The 20,240-nt window shown below is 36.3% G+C and overlaps 1 long non-coding RNA gene across 1 annotated transcript in view; it reads left to right on the top strand.

Annotated features, from left to right (window-relative positions):
* Positions 1-2,502: 2,502 nt before the first annotated feature.
* The window catches only part of LOC116476752 (uncharacterized), a 322,923-nt gene continuing 305,185 nt past the window's right edge, over positions 2,503-20,240 (top strand). Inside the window, exon 1 of the long non-coding RNA XR_009215708.1 lies at positions 2,503-2,593. This is a non-coding gene — a long non-coding RNA (uncharacterized LOC116476752). The remainder of the gene's footprint in view (positions 2,594-20,240) is intronic.

Raw genomic sequence — 20,240 nt, 5'->3', positions numbered from 1 at the left:
TACTTGAAAAATTGTATACTTTATGCTTAAATTGTATTATTACACAATTTATTTGGTCCTGGTGATTTTGTGATTCATCCTTTAGATTTGCATTTAACTATCTAGTTTTTCATTTTCTTGGAGCTTTTCTAGAGGACTCACTTGACAGTTTGGTAAATAAGAAGCCATTAATTGTTCAACATGTAGTTATTAATGACTTACAGATAAATTAAGCAAGGGGTAATATAATTTGGCCTAGAACATTTTATTACCTATTTTTTTTCCATATGAAGAATTTGAAGTTTTCAGTTATTCTCAGGCTCACAGAAGTATTTTATTCTGACTCATTCACTCTAAAATGAGAAAACTAAGGTTCAGAGAGAGGTTAAATAACTTAACACCACATGGATACAAGCATGGTTAGTGGAATCATTGTTTGAACCTCAGTATATTGATATGTGCACCACACAATATTACATTGATCTTCCATAAATGTACCCACTGAGAAATACTGATAACAATTTTTAATAAATCATATATATTCATAAATAACAGAGTTAGTAAATAGAGCTCATTAAGGCAGGATTATACATATATTCTCCCAGTAGGGTATTCACTCCTGCCAGACAGATTAAACAAAGAGTTTTGCACAATCCCAATTCTCTGTTGATTCTATTGGTTTTTTTTTTTTCATATAATGACATGATTTACAAGCTAATGCTTGCTTTCACTAAGTGAGAAAAAGTGAATGAATGTTCTGTTAAGCTGAATAGAAACATGAGATAGCTAAAATGCCCCCAAAGAAACATTGTCAATATTTACATATAAAACATATTAAGGCTAACACACATCTGGACTGAAATGTGGCTGAATCCTCTAAGCAACTTTGAAAAACCTTGCCACAATAATTAACGTGGTAACAAATGTGAGAACACATTGATTTAAAAAAAAAGTTTGATTAATTGACTGCTTTTAACTGTGATTTATTTATTGTACCTCTAAATGCCCAATTTGCTGTTTATTTTTGTGTTTCCAGTTGGTAGGAAAAACATTTTAAACAGTGAAAAGAGAACTGGTGCTAATTTCTTTTATCCACATAAAATCTGTACTATTTGGAGATAGCAAACTATGCTAGTAGTAGTAGCAACAATTAGTATATGAAAAATAATAATTATGTAGTTTATGTTTGGTAACATATATATATATTCTTTAAACAAACTTTGATCAAGTGACTACCATATTCAAGCTATTTTTTTCTCTCGTGATTTCATACCATATCTTTTTCTCAAATGTTTATACAAATCCAGGAAGGTAAGAAGTTTGCTCAAGGTCAGAAAAATGCTATGTAAGGGACAGTTCTGAGTTTTGAACGCAGGTCTCTGTGACTCTAAAAACAATGTTTATTTAATATGCAACTATATTTTAGCCTTACGCTAATCCTGAGTGGTAATTAGGTCAGATATTACTATTATTTTCATATTATATATTTATTAGACAGGGTCATCCAGAGAAACACAACCAACAGAGTGTATGTGTATCTATCTATCTATCTACCTACCTATCTGACACCAAAAGAGAAAGACAGTTTATTAATTTTAAAGAATTGACTCATATGACTGTGAGGCAGACTGGAATCTGTAGGGTAAGCATCAGGCTGGAGATTCAGGTAACAGCAATGTTGTAGTTTTGACTTTGAAGGCTGGAAACTCAGGCAGAATTTTTATGCTGCAGTCTGGGAGCAAAATTCTTTCTTTTTCTGGAAACCCCAGTTTTTGCTCTTTCAGGTCTTTAATTGATGAAGCCCACCCACATTATGAAGGGTAATTGGCTTTACTTAAAGTCCACTGATCACAGATTTTAATAACATTGAAAAAGTACTTTTAAAGAAACACCTAGTCTAGTGTTTCATCAAATAACTGGTTACCATAACCTAGCCAAGTTGATATATAAAATTAACCATCACAATATGAGAATCTCAAATTTTTTAGTAGGAAGCTATTGTAGGCAGCCTCTAAGATGGCCTCCAAAGATTCCTGCCTCCTGCTCTTCATGCCCTGGTGTAATCCCCTTCCCTTTTGTGTGGGCTGGACCTACTTACTAACTTCTAATCAATAAAAATCTCACGGTTGTAATCCCAGCACTTTGGGAGGCCGAGGCGGGCGGATCACGAGGTCAGGAGATCGAGACCACGGTGAAACCCCGTCTCTACTAAAAATACAAAAAAAAAAAAAAAAATTAGCCAGGCGTGGTGGCGGGTGCCTGTAGTCCCAGCTACTCGGAGAGGCTGAGGCAGGAGAATGGCGTGAACTTGGGAGGCGGAGCTTGCAGTGAGCTGAGATCGCGCCACTGCACTCCAGCCGGGGTGACAGAGCGAGACTCCGTCTCAAAAAAAAAAAAAAAAAAAAAAAAAAATCTATAAAAGTAATGGAATGGCTCTTCAGACATTAGGTTACATAAGATGTGGCTTCCATCTTTTGTGTTCTCTCTTCTCTTGCAGGTTGATTCTAAGGAAGCCAACAGCCGTGTTGTGAGTACCCAATGGATAGTCTATTGTGGCAGAAAACTGACGTCTCCAGCCAACAGCACTGAGGCCCTGAGACCTGCCAACTGTCATGTGAGTGAGCTTGGGAGTGAGTCATCCCTTATTCAGGCCTTGGGTTGACACGTCCCTAATATAAAATTTGATTGCAGTCTTGAGAGAGACTCTGCATCAAAGGCAGTCTTCTAAGCCACACCTGAATCCCTAAACTACAGAAACAATGAGATATTATATTTTCACTGTTTTAAAATTACTAAATTTAGGGGTAATTTGTCACTTAGCCACAGATAATCAACACTAGAGCCATTATTATCTGGCCTTTAAACTAGCCACATGTCTGAGATGAATTCTTCTTTCCTTCCACTGAAATTTTGATGAGGAGTTGTTGCTGAATATAGAGATGTCATTGAGAAATAGATGACAAAGTGTCTTGCCTTGTTGGGTTTTAACCAGAGATTAAGTCCAGGGCACTTGGTAGATACTCAACAAGTATTTTTTAAAGAGTTGAAACAAGAGTCAACCAGAGTTAGTAAGAAAATACATGAGAACCCTAGTAAACACCTTTTCTGAATACCTGCTCACAATTTTTTCTGTTCATTTTTTTTGCTCCTGTTGAAGCAATCTGTGTACTCCGAAATACAATCAGAAATCAAAATCAGCTCCTTATTAAAAAACAGCTTTTTTAACATATACTTTAAAAATTCTCCCATGCATGCCGTAACTTAATTGGAGAATATTTTAGTTAGATTACTTTTCACAACCAAATGATTTGATCAAGGGGCGAACATGCCATTTGAGACAAGTACACCTTGTCTCAGGTGTACTCTGAGCCCATTTATATGAGCAAAATTTATGAAAAATATATATGCATGGTTCTTGGGCTTGATTTTGGCAATCAGCTGGTAAAATTTAGATGCACAGAACTGCAGCAGTAGCTTTCAGCAATGGCCCACAGATGGAGGTACTGGATTTGGAAAATTAAATTGGCCTTGGGACATTCTGCATTCTTGTAAAAGTATGCAAAGTTTACAAATGATCCAACTTCCAGATTATCTCCAGTTTCCTTATAATAGGACAAACCAACTTATAAACTTTCCTATGATAAAATCTGCAGCAGCTAAATAGCAAATGGCCTCAGGATTTTTTTTTAGCAAATTCAAAGATTATATAAAATATTGTTTTCTATCTATTGGGAGAAGTGGTCCAATTATGGTTACTAATATCCAGGAAGCTCATGACTTTTGACAGCATCCTAGCTGTAAGGTCACCAAAATTCAGTGTTATGATAAAGTGACGTGTCTAGGCCATTTTTAGGTATATTACAAGTACACTTGTCCTCCATCACAGTTAAATACTAACATCCGCACATAACTTACTTGTCTTAAATTATTTAAGGATAATGTTAAATGCATTCCTATATTGATGGTACATTTTGCTATACTTTTTAGAGATGAGGAGAAATGCTTGAAATTTGATCTGAGAATTGAATGACTCTCTCAATCTAGGTTAACTATATCCATAGTTGTACTATTAATATATATTATGCTCATTAATACATTGATTCAATTATTTGACAAATATTTATTGAGTACCTGCAGTAAATTGGACAGTATTCTTGGTGCTGGACATACAATGGTGAACAAGACACACAAGATCTTTGATTTTTATGAAGCTTACTTTCTAGAAGAAGGAATCTGGCATTGAAAAAACAAGAAAAAAACAAAAACAAAACAATTTCAGTTATTTATGTGGTGTGAGTTTCCCATTGCTGCTGTAACAAATTATTACAAACTCTGGGCCCACAGCTCTACTCTCTGAACTTTGTGGATTTGCCCTTAGGGATCATGGCTCTGACTTCTGAATAATACTTTCTTTTTGATGAAGGGTAAGAAATGTTTGCATATGAGTAGTCTTATCGGTCTGTTTTATGCCTGTAGAATTGTAGGAGTCCAACACTTTTATTTCATCTTTTCTTTGTCCCTTTCAGTCCAAGATGGCAATATTTTTGCTAACATGACGTTCTTGAAACCTCACAAGTTTCTCACGTATGTCTCAGGGATTTACTCCATTAGATAAGGTGCTCCTTTGCAAATCTTCTGGAAAATTCCAACTTTATTTTTGGTTTATGATTAGATGGCTGAGAGAATCCATGAGTTGCATGCCTAATCTCTTCACAGAGCCTTCTGAGTGATTGAATCTCTGACCTTTGATCCTTCTGAGGCACTAACAATAGGTGGTCCAGCCCCATCCTTGATTATCTCCTACAGCATGTTTCCCTGACAACAAATCTCCTGAATTAGTGTCTTTTGCAGTCTTTTGAGAATTTCCCAAATCAATAGGTGCTGGTTCTTTTTTGTTCAATACTTCTTCCCTCAATTTATTTCTTTCTTGTCACATTTTACTATAAACAGCAAGAAGAAATCAGACTGCAACTCCAGGCTGCCCCTTCGATATTTTACTTAGAAATCTCCTCAGATAAATATTCAGATTTATTGCTTATAAGCTCTACTTGCCATATAATTGTAAGACACAATTCTTCTAAATTGTTTCCACTTTACAGCAAGGATCCCTAATTCCTCCAATGGTCTTTTTTGCTCTTTTAATTCTTCATATTGACCTTTTATTAGAGTTTAGTTAAGTTTGATAAGCATTGAGTAGTTGCTTTGTGCTAGGCAATGTAGTAGAAATGGTATGGGTATGAAAAAGACCATGTCCCTATCTCAGTGAGTTCATAGTCTAGTGCAAGAGATGTTGTGACTTTTATATATAAAAGTAATGACTTATATATATATTCCATATGTATTCCATGTATAGTTATTCCATATGTATTCCATATGTTCCATATTCCATAGGTATTCCATATATAGTTATTCCATATATTCCATATGTAGTGACTTTTATATATCTAGATTCCATATATATGGAATATATGGTCATTATATATATTCCATATATATGGAATATATGGTCATTATATAGTCCATATATATTCCTATATATATTCATATATATTCATATACATGTGTGTATATATATGTGGAATATACATATATATGTGTGTATATATATGTGTCTGGAATATGTATATATATGTATGTGGAATATATATACATATATATTCCATAGCTGGAAGACTGAGGAAAGCATTTAGCTTTCCTCAGTAAAAGAGGATGTGTTCATAACTCTTTTTTGTTATGTCTAAATAAGTCTTTTTTAAAAATTATACTTTAAGTTCTGGGATACACGTGCAGAACATGCAGATTTGTTACATAGGTATACACGTGCCATGGTGGTTTGCTGCACCCATCAACCCATCATCTACCTTAGGTATTTCTCCTAATGCTATCCCTCCCCTATCCCCCAACCCTCTGACAGGCCTTGGTGTGTGATGTTCCCCTCTCTGTGTCCATGTGTTCTCAGTGTTCAACTCCTACTAATGAGTGAGAACATGTGGTGTTTGCTTTTCTGTTCTCTGTTAGTTTGCTGAGAATGATGGTTTCCAGCTTCATCGATGTCCCTGTAAAGGACATGAACTCATCCTTTTTTATGGCTGCATAGTATTCCATGGTGTATATGTGCCACATTTTTTCAAATCTCTCTCTATGCAAAAAGAACAAAGCTGGAGGCATCATGCTACCTGACTTCAAACTGTACTACAAGGCTACAGTAACCAAAACAGCATGGTACTGGTACCAAAATAGATATATAGACCAATGGAACAGAACAGAGGCCTCAGAAATAACACCACACATCTACAACCATCTGATCTTTGGCAAACCTGACAAAAACAAGAAATGGGGAAAGGATTCCCTATTTAATAAATGGTGTTGGGAAAACTGGCTAGTCGTATGCAGAAAACTGAAACTGGACCCCTTCCTTACACTTTATACAAAAATTAACTCAAGATAGAATAAATACTTAAACTGAAGACCTAAAACCGTAAAAACTCTAGAAGAAAACCTAGGCAATACCATTCAGGACATAGGCATGGGCAAAGACTTTATGACTAAAACACCAAAAGCAATGCCAACAAAAGCCAAAATTGACAAATGGGATCTAATTAAACTAAGGAGCTTCCACACAGCAAAAGAAACTATCATCAGAGTGAACAGGCAACCTACAGAATGGGAGAAAAATTTTGCAATCTATCCATCTGACAAAGGGCTAATATCCAGAATCTACAAATAACTTAAACAAATTTACAAGAAAAAAACAAACAACCCCATCAAAAAGTGGGCAAAGGATATGAACAGACACTTCTCAAAAGAAGACATTTATGTGGCCAACAAACATATGAAAATAAGCTCATCATCACTGGTCATTAGAGAAATGGAAATCAATGAGATACCATCTCACACCAGTTAGAATGGTGATCATTAAAAAGTCAGGAAACAACAGATGCTGGAGAGGATGTGGAGAAACAGGAATACTTTTACACTGTTGGTGGGAGTGTAAATTAGTTCAATCATTGTGGAAAACAGTGTGGCGATTCCTCAAGGATCTAGATCTAGAAATACCATTTGACTCGGCAATCCCATTACTGGGTATATACCGAAAGGATTGTAAGTCATTATACTATAAAGACACATGCACATGTCAGTTTATTGCAGCACTATTCACAATAGCAAAGACTTGGAACCAACCCAAATGCCCATCAATGATAGATGCGATGTAGTGACTATTAAGTTAGCAGGATGAAACTATTACTACCATAAATAATGTTATATCCTATAATAGAAATATGCCCAAGAAGTTAATAAAGGGCAAAGATGGGACACCTAATATAACCTCTAGGGGTAGGGAAAGTTTGGACAGGTTTCTTTCTTAGATATTATGCCTCTTCTGAGTCTTAAAAGATAAGTACGTTTGGTTAAGTAAAGAAAGAGTACGAGTGAGCATTCTAAAGAGACAGCACCATAAAAAAAATAATGGAGGCATGAAAGTTGGTGTTATAATCAAAAACCTCTAAGAAATTCAGTTCCTGTACTTTGAATTTTTCATAAATTTAACGTTTCTTTATCAATACTTGTTGTGAAGCATGAATGTCCCAGGCAAGGGCACTACAGTAGTGAGTCAATTCTCCCATCCAAGGTAGAATGTGAATTGTGGCCACAAGAAAAATAAGGCTGTATGTAGTTGGGGAAACAGTGCTTAATGTAAGGCGAGCAAACAGACTTGAATCTTAGAGAACTGGATGAAGTGATTGGTACAAGTCTGACCAAGTGGTTCAGATGTGAGGCTGTTGGGTGGTCCCTGTCACGAGTGCTTGGCTCAGAGTTGGGACAAGGGTGTTTTATGACAAGTAGAATCAGATAAAGGAAGAATACTTTTTATTTCTGGTCTTGAACTCTTCAAAAGAAAACAAGGAAATGATTTATAAATCAAAACTAGGATGCCAGGTCTGACATCAGTTAATGTGTCATGTGCTAAGAAGTTCCCCTGGTAGATAAACACCAAGCTGATTCAAAGAGTGATCTTGGATAATAAGAGACAGGTAATGACAGGAACATACGCCTTCCCAGATGCAAAAGATATTAAGCAGGGATCAGGAGAGAATAAGTTACATGCATAAAGTCTCTGTCCTTCTCTCCTTAGGAATTGTCAGGAGGATATGCTGGTAAATTTCATACGGCTGAAGAACTTGAGTTTTGAAGGGAGGAGGAGTAAAGCATGAATTCAGTACCAACCAGATGCTAAGCATATAACATTTGCATACTTTAGGTAAAACCTCATGATCATCCTATGGAACTAGTTATATCCTGATGGAAAAAAGGGACATCCAGAGTGGTTGAGTGCCTGGTTTGAGGTTCATCACCGGCACATAAATGTGAGTCTGCTTAGCTATAAATAGTATATTCTTCCCACTCTGCTACACTGTCCACTGAAATTATAGATCTTAATTAAAAGAAATTCAGACAGATGACAGGAAAATGCACGTTCAGAGTGGGGACAGTGGGTATAAGAATGTAGAAGTGACCTGAGAATTCAGTATAATAGCATTCTGTTCCTGGTTCTGTCACTGATCCGGAGACAGTGATACATTATTCCCTCCTCTCTGGGCCTAAGTTTAAATGAGGTATTTGGATAAGAAAAAATGCCAAAATTTTTTTAGCTGAGGTAGTCTAGGCTTTGATGGTAATTTTTTAGGTTGGTAATAAAAAGTTAAATTTTGCTGTGAGAGATTTTTTTTTGTTTGTTTTGTTTTGTTTTTTTTTTGTTTTGAGACGGAGTCTTGCTCTGTCGCCCAGGCTGGAGTACAGTGGCGCAATCTCGGCTCACTGCAAGCTCCGCCTCCCGGGTTCACGCCATTCTCCTGCCTCAGCCTCTCCGAGTAGCTGGGACTACAGGCGCCCGCCACCACGCCCGGCTATTTTTTGTATTTTTAGTAGAGACGAGGTTTCACCGTGGTCTCGATCTCCTGACCTCGTGATCCGCCCGCCTCGGCCTCCCAAAGTGCTGGGATTACAAGCGTGAGCCACCGCGCCCGGCCGAGAGATTTTTTTTTTAAATCATATTAGACTTCTGATGCATCATTCATTCATTATGCTATAACTGGGTGCTCAAAAGGCCCCATTGTCTGCACCTTTCCAGCCCTACCACTCACTTTCTATGTGACCTTGTTTCTTCATATTTCAGTGTGGATTACAATAAAATGCACTTCATAGAGTTTTTGCGATGAAATAAATTGATGTGGGTAAAGTGCTTATACCAAAGTCTGGCACATACAAATAGTTTGATAAATGTAATATTATGCATAATATATGATTATTAGTCTGACTACATCTCTACTCATTTACAACAATCTCTCTTCTCCTGGATCAAAATTTTCACATTATATCTACTTCATCAACTAGGCCTTGCTGTTTACTAGCTCATTAAAAATAAAACATTAATCATTGATAGTGATAACAAATTACCATACTCCCCCTCTGAGGGAAAATGTTCACATTTTGATAGGATCTTCCGATGCCTGGACACAGAAAGAGCAGTGGAAGGGGTGGTTTCATAAGCAAAGACAAAGAGTGGGACACTGACTGTGAGTCCTTTGAATCTTGTTTTTACCTTTCAGCACAAGCATGACTTTTGAATTGATGGAATAGAAAGAATACTTCAGTGGTCCAGGTAGAGGTTCTCATAAAGAAGCCCTAGAGATGTTTAGCATGTTTTTATCTAATAGAGGCAGAAACTCTTTCTGATGAGATGTGAAACAACTTTGTTTTCTTTTTGCAATCCTTGATTCATTTGAACAGCTAAAATGGTTTTTTGTTTGTTTTTAAACTCTGCCTGGAAGATATATGTTGTTAGGTTCATTCCCTAATCTCAATCTGAGGCATGATCATCTGTGTATCCCTGGACTAAGTCCGTATGGAGGGCTGGATACCTGAGATTAGGCAGAAACAGCAATTAAGGGACTGATACATAATACTGGTTCATGTAACCAGGAGATAAATGACCCTGAGGTTTTCCTAGAAAAAGGCGGTTTTGAATGGCAGCCTTTGCTTTTTGGAGCCTGTTCAAAAATCATCCACTGACCTAGGCTAGGAAAGTGGGGGATGCCAGAGTCTGTGTGTTCAGTTATCTTAAGTACCTGAAGCAGGTGTCCTATGTTGGCAGCAGTAGGTCGGTGCTTAGGATTATAGGAAAGGGTGCGGAGCTTTGTTTGATGCACTCAATTCATTCCTGGCAATTTTATAGAGTTTCTATCACCATACAGGGCACCTCCAGGCTCTCTATAAAATAAATGGCCCATCAGAAGTCATTGGATACATTGTGTAATAAAGTTTGTCATGTGCCAAGAGTGTTTCAGGGTGGAGTGAGTACAGTGTTCATTTTTACTGGAATTGACTTGATCACCTTTGTAACTAGAGAGAATGAACCCAGTAGAAAGGGGACTACATAGAGTTAGAAGCCAATAAAGCATTATTCTAGAGGAAGGCAGCAGTGAACAGATTTTGCTTTTGAAGAAAAAATATCTCATTGACTGAAAAGAAGGAGATGAGGATGGTGGTGGTTGTAGAGATCAAAACCATGGATATAGAAATCAAATGGATGTAGAGATTAAAACCATGCAAATATTTTACATAATTAAAACAAAATTAAGTTAGAAGAAGCATTGAAGCAATCCTCAAAACTGCAAAACTGAACTTAAAGATCAGGTTGGTTGCACGACCATATACAAAAAAAGTTAAATAACTTTAAATATATTGATACATGCTAAGGATTAAAAAAAAATCACTAAGACATCAAACTGGCTTTTTTGCAGTTTTATTATTGGCAATAACACAGTACGTGGTAAGTAATTTTGTTCCTATCTTAGCAACCAAGGTTTTCAGCATAAGAGAAAAAATACAAACATAGGAAATCAGATAATTAAACATTTACTATGATTTTATATTTGAATTGGAAATATCAGCACAAATTTGTTGTTTAGTTTTCTCTTAAAAATGCTTATTTCCTAACTTTGCTAAAATTGACTTATAAGCAATGGAAAATTCAGTAGCAATAGTTAAACATCTTGTGTATGTTTTTGATCTCTGAATGTTATTTTCCATGCAAGGAAACTAGAAGCTAGGACTTCAGTCTGAGACAGGAAATGTATGTAATGAGCCTGGAATATCTTATTGTTTCAGAAAGCAGAGATGCTCTCAGAAAGTCTCAAGGATTTTTGAAAATGATCTAGGATTCATATAAAGGGCTCCTGCTAGCTAAAATGGAATAATTTGAACATGAAAGAGAATAATGACAATGGATTGAAACATAAAAACCTAGATAAATCTGTGAGTAACAAAACTCACAAAAAAACCCACAAAATATTTTGTTATATTTGGAGGTTATTTTGGCACCAACTTATTAGTCTGAAAATCAATAAAATAATGAATCAGGTATTTGTGTTAACTTCATGAATTTTATTTCAGGGCAATGAAATGGTGAGAAGGCAGTGTTCTTATTTGTAGAAGAATTGTAGTTAATAAACACAGAAGGAATTATGGATTTAGAAAATTACTATTTGAGATCCCTAATGGGGAAAAATAGTTTATGCAAAGATTATCAATGGGTATTAAAACTAATAGGTGAAGAAAATGGATGGATTACACTGAAAACACTTGAGCCTAATAATCAATCTAAACACTTCTAAACTAAAAGTAGGGCAATCAACCATGATGTGTTTCCTAATAAGATATAATAGAAGGTGTATAGGTATACAGTTTCATCATTGAGGTATAAGGTATTCTTGCAAAAACAAAACAAGACAAAAATGAACAAACAAACAAAGCCCTGAGTGCAGTCAAGCACATAGATCTAATTACTGATGTTCTAGAAATGTGGGAGGTAAAAGAAAAAAGCTAAATACCATGGGAAAATGATCAGTTAAATAAAAAATATGGGACATTATACAGGACAAATGACACATTTCCTTTAAAAAAATGGCAGCACAAGGATAGATTTTAGTAGGGATCCACAGTGGAAAAGTCTAGGAGTATAATAAAATGTAGGTGCATATATGAAGACAGTAGATATAAACTTTATGCAGAGCAGGATCAATAGCAAAAAAATAAGGTCTGGGAAGAAATCAACAGGTAGAAAGGCAGGGGAGGGAGTATGTAGGAAAACAGCGTGTTACATGGCAAGAGTGACGTCATTTTGAAGCAAAGATGCCATGATTACTGATGTTTGACCTTCATATACCAAAGTGTTCTGGAGTTCTTTAAACAATGCCTGAAGCATAGATAACCTTTCATCAATATGCATACCTATCCTCCTCAGTGGTCATGAGTCTTGGCAAGAAAGTCTGAAGATGAGATCAGCTGCATGGGTTTTACTCGAAAAGCTTGCTATATGAAGAATACTTTTTGAGGAGAGTTGTGGTGATTCACCATCTCACAACCACCTGAGACATTGCTTCTGTTTATAGTTCCCTATTATACATTTCTCTCTACCAAAAGGCATTTGTCATCCTCTTTCTTTGGCCTCTCAGCTCCCTCAGCATTTCAGGGTAGTAGGTTTGCATAGATCTTCTCACCACAGAACAGAATAGAAGTCAAAGTGTTTTAAATCTGTAAATTGCTTTGGGCAGTATGGCCATTTTTATAATATTGGTTCGTCCAACTAATGAGCATGGATTTTTAAAAAATCTTTTTGTTTTGCCTCTGATTTCTTTCAGTGTTGTTTTTTAGTTCTCCTTGTAGAGATTTTTTTACCTCCTTGGTTAGCTGTATTCCTAGATATTTTTTTCTTTGTGGCTGTTGTAAGTGGGATTGTGTTCTTGATTTCACTCTCAGCTTGGACGTTGTTGGTTTATATAAATGCTACTGATTTTTTGTACAGTTATTTTATATCATGAAACTTTGCTAAAGTCATTTATCAGTTCTAGGAGACTTTTGACAGAGTCTTTAGGATTTCCTAGGTGAAGAATCACATTGTCAGTGAAGAGAGATAGCTTGACTTATTTTCTTTTTTTAAAAAATTTTTTCAGATTTTCTATGTGTACAAACACATCTTCTGGAAATAATATCAATTACGTATTTTCTTATTGAAAAATAATGGGTTTTTTGTTTATATTTTACTGGTAAGGCTCTCGAAACTTTTTATTTTGCATTACTCTGGTTCTGCATCTCAAGAGGAAGAGGTTCAATAAAATATAATGTTTTCCGAATAAGTGTATTTGGTGTTTCTATCTGATTTTTTTAAAATTATACTTTAAGTTTTAGGGTACATGTGCACAACGTGCAGGTTTGTTACATATGTATACACGTGCCATGTTGGTGTGCTGCACCCATTAACTCATCATTTACATTAGGTATATCTCCTAATGCTATCCATCCCCCCTCCCCCGACCCCGCAACAGGCCCTGGGGTGTGATGTTCCCCTTCCTGTGTCTAAGTGTTCTCATTGTTCAATTCCCACCTATGAGTGAGAACAGGCGGTGTTTGGTTTTTAGTCCTTGCGATAGTTTGCTGAGAATGATGGTTTCCAGCTTCATCCATGTCCCTACAAAAGACATGAACTCATCAATTTTTATGGCTGCATAGTATTCCATGGTGTGTATGTGCCACATTTTCTTAATACAGTCTATCATTGTTGGACATTTGGGTTGGTTCCAAGTCTTTCTATTGTGAATAGTGCTGCAATAAACATATGTCTGCATGTGTCTTTATAGCAGCATGATTTATACTCCTTTGGGTATATACCCAGTAATGGGATGGCTGGGTCAAATGGTATTTCTAGTTTTAGATCCCTGAGGAATTGCCACACAGGCTTCTACAATGGTTGAACTAGTTTACAGTCCCACCAACAGTGTAAAAGTGTTCCTATTTCTCAACATCCTCTCCAGCACCTGTTGTTTCCTGACTTTTTATGATGGTCATTCTAACTGGTGTGAGATGGTATCTCATTGTGGTTTTGATTTGCATTTCTCTGATGGCCAGTGATGATGAGCATTTTTTCATGTGTCTTTTGGCTGCATAAACGTCTTCTTTTGAGAAGTATCTGTTCATATCCTTCACCCACTTTTTGATGGGGTTGTTTGTTTTTTTCTTGTAAATTTCTTTGAATTCTTTGTAGATTCTGGATATTAGCCATTTGTCAGATGAGTAGATTGCAAAAATTTTCTCCCATTCTGTAGGTTACCTGTTCACTCTATGGTAGTTTCTTTTGCTGTTTAGAAGCTCTCTAGTTTAGTTAGATCCCATTTGTCAATTTTGGCTTTTGTTGCCATTGCATTTGTTGTTTTAGACATGAAGTCCTTGCCCATGCCTATGTCCTGAATGGTATTGCCTGGGTTTTCTTCTAGGGTTTTTATGGTTTTAGGTCTAACATTTAAGTCTCTGTGCCATCTTGAATTAATTTTTGTATAAGGTGTAAAGAAGGGGTCAAGTTTCAGCTTTCTACATATGGCTAGCCAGTTTTCCCAGCATCATTTATTAAACAGGGAATCCTTTCCCCATTTCTTGTTTTTGTCAGGTTTGTCAAAGATCAGATAGTTGTAGATGTGTGGCATTATTTCTGAGGGTTCTTTTCTGTTTCATTGGTCTATATCTCTGTTTTGGTACCAGTACCATGCTGTTTTGGTTACTGTAGCCTTGTGGTATAGTTTGAAGTCAGGTAGCATGATGCCTCCAGCTTTGTTCTTTTGGCTTAGGATTGACTTGGCAATGCGGGCTCTTTTTTGGTTCCATATGAACTTTAAAGTAGTTTTTTCCAATTCTGTGAAGAAAGTCATTGGTAGCTTGATGAGGATGGCATTGAATGTATAAATTACCTTGGACAGTATGGCCATTTTCACGATACTGATTCTTCCTATCCATGAGCATGGAATGTTCTTCCATTTGTTTGTATCCTCTTTTACTTCGTTGAGCAGTGGTTTGTAGTTCTCCTTGAAGAGGTCCTTCACATCCCTTATAAGTTGGATTCCTAGGTATTTTATTCTCTTTGAAGCAATTGCTAATAGGAATTCATTCATGATTTGGCTCTGTTTGTCTGTTATTGGTGTATAAGAATGCTTGTGATTTTTGCACATTGATTTTGTATCCTGAGACTTTGCTGAAGTTGCTTATCAGCTTAAGGAGATTTTGGGCTGAGATGATGGGGTTTTCTAGATATACAGTCATGTCATCTGCAAACAGGGACAATTTGACTTTGTCTTTTCCTAAGTGAATACACTTTATTTTCTTCTCCTGTCTGATTGCCCTGGCCAGAACTTCCAACACTATATTGAAGAGGAGTGGTGAGAGAGGACATCCCTGTCTTGTGCCAGTTTTCAAAGGGAATGCTTCCAGTTTTTGCCCATTCAGTATGATATTGGCTATGGGTTTGTCATAAATAGCTCTTATTATTTTGAGATATGTCCCATCAATACCTAATTTATTGAGAGTTTTTAGCATGAAGGGCTGTTGAATTTTGTCAAAGGCCTTTTCTGCATCTATTGAGATAATCATGTGGTTTTTGTCTTTGATTCTTTTTATATGCTGGATTACATTTATTGATTTGCATATGTTGAACTAGCCTTGCATCGCAGGGATGAAGCCCACTTGATTATGGTGGATAAGCTTTTTGATGTGTTGCTGGATTCGGTTTGCCAGTATTTTACTGAGGATTTTTGCATCAATGTTCATCAGGGATATTGGTCTAAAATTCTCTTTTTTGGTTGTGTCTCTGCCAGGCTTTGGTATCAGGATGATGCTGGCCTCATAAAATGAGTTAGTGAGGATTCCTTCTTTTCCTATTGATTGGAATAGTTTCAGAAGGAATGGTAGCAGCTCCTCCTTGTACCTCTGGTAGAATTCAGCTGTGAATCCATCTGGTCCTGGACTTTTTTTGGTTGGTAAGCTATTAATTATTGCCACAATTTCAGAGGCTGTTATTGGTCTATTCAGAGATTCAACTTCTTCCTGGTTTAGTCTTGGGAGGGTGTATGTGTCAAGGAATTTATCCATTTCTTCTAGATTTTCTAGTTTATTTGCGTAGAGGTGTTTATAGTATTCTCTGATGGTAGTTTGTATTTCTGTGGGATTAGTGGTGATATCCCCTTTGTCATTTTTTATTGCATCTATTTGATTCTTCTCTCTTTTCTTCTTTATTAGTCTTGCTAGCGGTCTATCAATTTTGTTGATCTTTTCAAAATACCAGCTCCTGGATTCATTAATTTTTTTTAGGGTTTTTTGTGTCTTTATGTCCTTCAGTTCTGCTCTGATCTTAGTTATTTCTTGCCTTCTGCTAGCTTTTGAATGTGTTTGCTCTTGCTTCTCTAGTTCTTTTAATTGTGATGTTAGGGTGTCAATTTTAAATCTTTCCTTCTTTCTCTTGTGGGCGTTTAGTGCTATAAATTTCCCTCTACACACTGCTTTGAATGTGTCCCAGAGATTCTGGTATGTTGTGTCTTTGTTCTCGTTGGTTTCAAAGAACATCTTTATTTCTGCCTTCATTTCATTATGTACCCAGTAGTCATTCAGGAGCAGGTTGTTCAGTTTCCATGTAGTTGAGCGGTTTTGAGTGAGTTTCTTAATCCTGAGTTCTAGTTTGATTGCACTGTGGTCTGAGAGACAGTTTGTTGTAATTTCTCTTCTTTTACATTTGCTGAGGAGTGCTTTACTTCGAACTATGTGGTCAGTTTTGGAATAAGTGCGGTGTGGTGCTGAGAAGAATGTACATTCTGTTGATTTGGGGTGGAGAGTTTTGTAGATGTCTGTTAGGTCTGCTTGGTGCAGAGCTGAGTTCAATTCCTGGATATCCTTGTTAACTTTCTGTCTCTTTGATCTGTCTAATGTTGCCAGTGGGGTGTTAAAGACTCCCATTATTATTGTGTGGGAGTCTAAGTCTCTTTGTAAGTCTCTAAGGACTTGCTTTATGAATCTGGGTGTGCATGTATTGGGTGCATATATATTTAGGATAGTTAGCTCTTCTTGTTGAATTGATCCCTTTACCATTATGTAATGGCCTTCTTTGTCTCTTTCGATCTTTGTTGGTTTAAAGTCTGTTTTATCAGAGACTAGGATTGCAACCCCTGCCTTTTTTTGTTTTCCATTTGCTTGATAGATCTTCCTCCATCCCTTTATTTTGAGCCTATGTGTGTCTCTGCACGTGAGATGGGTTTCCTGAATACAGCACACTGATGGGTCTTGACTCCTTATCCAGTTTGTCAGTCTGTGTCTTTTAATTGGAGCATTTAGCCCATTTACATTTAAGATTAATATTGTTATGTGTGAATTTGATCCTGTCGTTATGATGTTAGCTGGTTATTTTGCTCTTTGGTTGATGCAGTTTCTTCTTAGCCTCAATGGTCTTTACAATTTGGCATGTTTTTGCCGTGGCTGGTACTGGTTGTTCCTTTCCATGTTCAGTGCTGCCTTCAGGAGCTCTTTTAGGGCAGGCCTGGTGGTGACAAAATCTCTCAGCATTTGCTTGTCTGTAAAGGATTTTATTTCTCCTTCACCTATGAAGCTTAGTTTGGGTGGATATGAAATTCTGGGTTGAAAATTCTTTTCTTTAAGAATATTGAATATTGGCCCCCACTCTCTTCTGGCTTGTAGAGTTTCTGTTGAGACTTCCGCTGCTAGTCTGATGGGCTTCCCTTTGTGGGTAACCCGACCTTTCCCTCTGGCTGCCCTTAACATTTTTTCCTTCATTTCAACTTTGGTGAATCTGACGATTATGTGTCTTGGAGTTGCTCCTCTGGAGGCGTCTCTTTGTGGCGTTCTCTGTATTTCCTGAATTTGAATGTTGGCCTGCCTTGCTAGATTGGGGAAGTTTTCCTCTGCCTTTGTCAGATGCATAGTTTGGGAATATCTTCTCCCATTCTGTAGGTTGTATGTTTGCTCTGTTGATAGTTTCTTTTGCTGTGTAGAAGCTCTTTAGTTTAATTAAGTCCCACTTGTCTATTTTTGTTTTGTTTTTGTTGCAATTGCTTTTGGGAACTTAGCGAAAAATTATTTGCCAAGGCTGATATCAAGAAGATTGCTCAGATTGTCTTCCAAGATTTTTATAGTTTGAGGTCTTACATTAGAATCTTTAATCCATTTTGAGTTAACTTTTGTATATGGTGAAAGGTAGGGGTCCAGCTTCAATCTTTTGCATATGACTAGATAGTTGTCCCCACACTGTTAATTGAGTAGAGAGTCCTTTGTCCATTGCTTGTTTTTGTTGGCCTTGTCAAATATCAGATGTTTGTAGGTGTGAGGCCTTGTTTCTGAGTTTTCTATTCTGTTCCGTTGATATGTGTATCTATTTTTGGACAAGTACCAAGCTATTTTGTTTCCTGTGACTTTTTATTTTATTTTATTATACTGTAAGTTTTAGGATACATGTGCACTTTATTGCATAGTTTGAAGTCGGAAAATGTGATGCCTCCAGCTTTGTTCTTTTTATTTGGGCTATTTGGGCTCTTTTTTTGTTCCGTATAAATTTTAGAATTTTTCTTCTAATTCTGTAAAGAATGACATTGGTATTTTCATTGGAACTAGTCCCCTGAGAACTGGAACAAAAGAAGGTTGCCCACTCTCACCATTCCTATTCAACATAGTATTGGAGCTCTTAGCCAGAGCAATCAGACAAGAGAGAGAAATAAAAGGAATCTAGAGTTCCAGAATGGAAATTGTTGATTGGTTGGATGACTTGAGATTATTATTTTTTTAATTCTGTTTTTGTCCAGAAACTCTTCCAAGCATTACTGCTGTCAAGCTTCTACTCACATGCCATTTTAAGATATTCAGAGATTAACAAAATATTAGATTGAAAATGAAGCTTAAAATTCATATAGCCCAATGATCTCTTACCTTTTAGCAATTCTGTCCTTATAAAAATAAGTTACATATATTGGAGACTCACAGCAACTCTTTAAAGTAGGTAGAATAACGATAATTAATTTTTACTGATGAAGAAACTGAAGATCAGACAGGCGAAGCAATTCCTCAATTGCAGCCTGAGACTTGAAATCAGATCTTCTCACTCCAGATGATTTAATCTTTTTATTACATGTTTTTCCTATTAATGGACTTCAAGAATGGAAGAGAAAAATAATTTATTGAACAATGTGTGAAACAGTTAATGAGGTTAATTGGTAACCTTGCCATTTGTTTTAATATACAACCAGTGATGCTGGAATGAGCAGAGGACTTAACAAGATTTACATATAAGTTCCGGATCAGCTTTTTGAGTTTAGGAAAGAAAGATATTCTAATCCTTAGAAGCCTCCCATGTTGAATGAGAATAATAATACTTGCTTTATTTAAGAAACTGTTATCAAATGAATTGCTTTATGTGAAGGTGCTTGTGAATGACAATAATCAGAATGGTTGATGTTGTTGATAGCTTTGTAGTTATATAAGGAAGCACATAGGTTCAAAAGAGTGACCCTTTCAATTCCCCAGTACTTTTTCCTGTGTGACCAAGGGACCAGGAGACACAATTTAACTTTGGAAGGGCTGTCTGGAAAGAATTCAAATTGAGTTTCAGAAAGCCAGTTGGAATTTAATAATGCATGAAAAATACACCAAGGGGAGGAAAGAACCAATTAGGAAGCAATTAAGAAGGTTGCAGTAACAATGCATCTTAATAAAGTACAAAAAATATTAGACTACAAATAGGAGACTAAGTAGTTACCTGTGGAAGAAAAGAGAAGTGGAAATAAAGAGAGTTTCCAAGGTAGATATTATGAAAACAGAATAGAAAAGAAAAAACTGTATTTCACTATCTTTTTCTCTGCCTGTTCAAATCCCAAGCATCCTTCAAAAACCTTTCCCTCTGACACTCCGTTAATCATTTATATTCAGCACTATTATTAAATTCCTGGTCTTTATTAACAATCTTTAAAAATCTAACTCTCATAATTCCCCAAATAGGAAGTACAAATGGTTAGTGAGCTCTTGAAAAATAATCAACTATCTTAGAATTCAAATAAGTACAAATTGAAACAATTTAATATCCCATGTTACTTTGAAAATTTTAAACAATTTTTAAGCATTTTTTAAAAAACTTGCTCTCTGTTCACATTTGCATTTGGGGATCCTCCTTAATTTTGAGCAGCTATTTGAAGAGCAGTGATTTCTCCAAACATGACTACCAAGCAAGTGAGGTGTGGAGAAAGGAGGTCCGTAAAGAAATCAGAAGACTGAGTAAATTGACACCTCGGCTCCAACAATGGAGTCATGAGACTTCAGATTTAGAGCCAGTTTACTATTGATTAATAAGTGTCAGAGGTGATGACTTTATATCAGATAGTTAATATTCA

This window comes from Hylobates moloch, unplaced genomic scaffold (genome assembly GCF_009828535.3).
Source record: "Hylobates moloch isolate HMO894 unplaced genomic scaffold, HMol_V3 SCAFFOLD_11, whole genome shotgun sequence".
NCBI lineage: Eukaryota > Metazoa > Chordata > Mammalia > Primates > Hylobatidae > Hylobates > Hylobates moloch.
The sequence above is the reverse complement of the archived record's forward strand: the minus strand, read 5'-3'. Positions and strand labels throughout refer to the sequence as shown.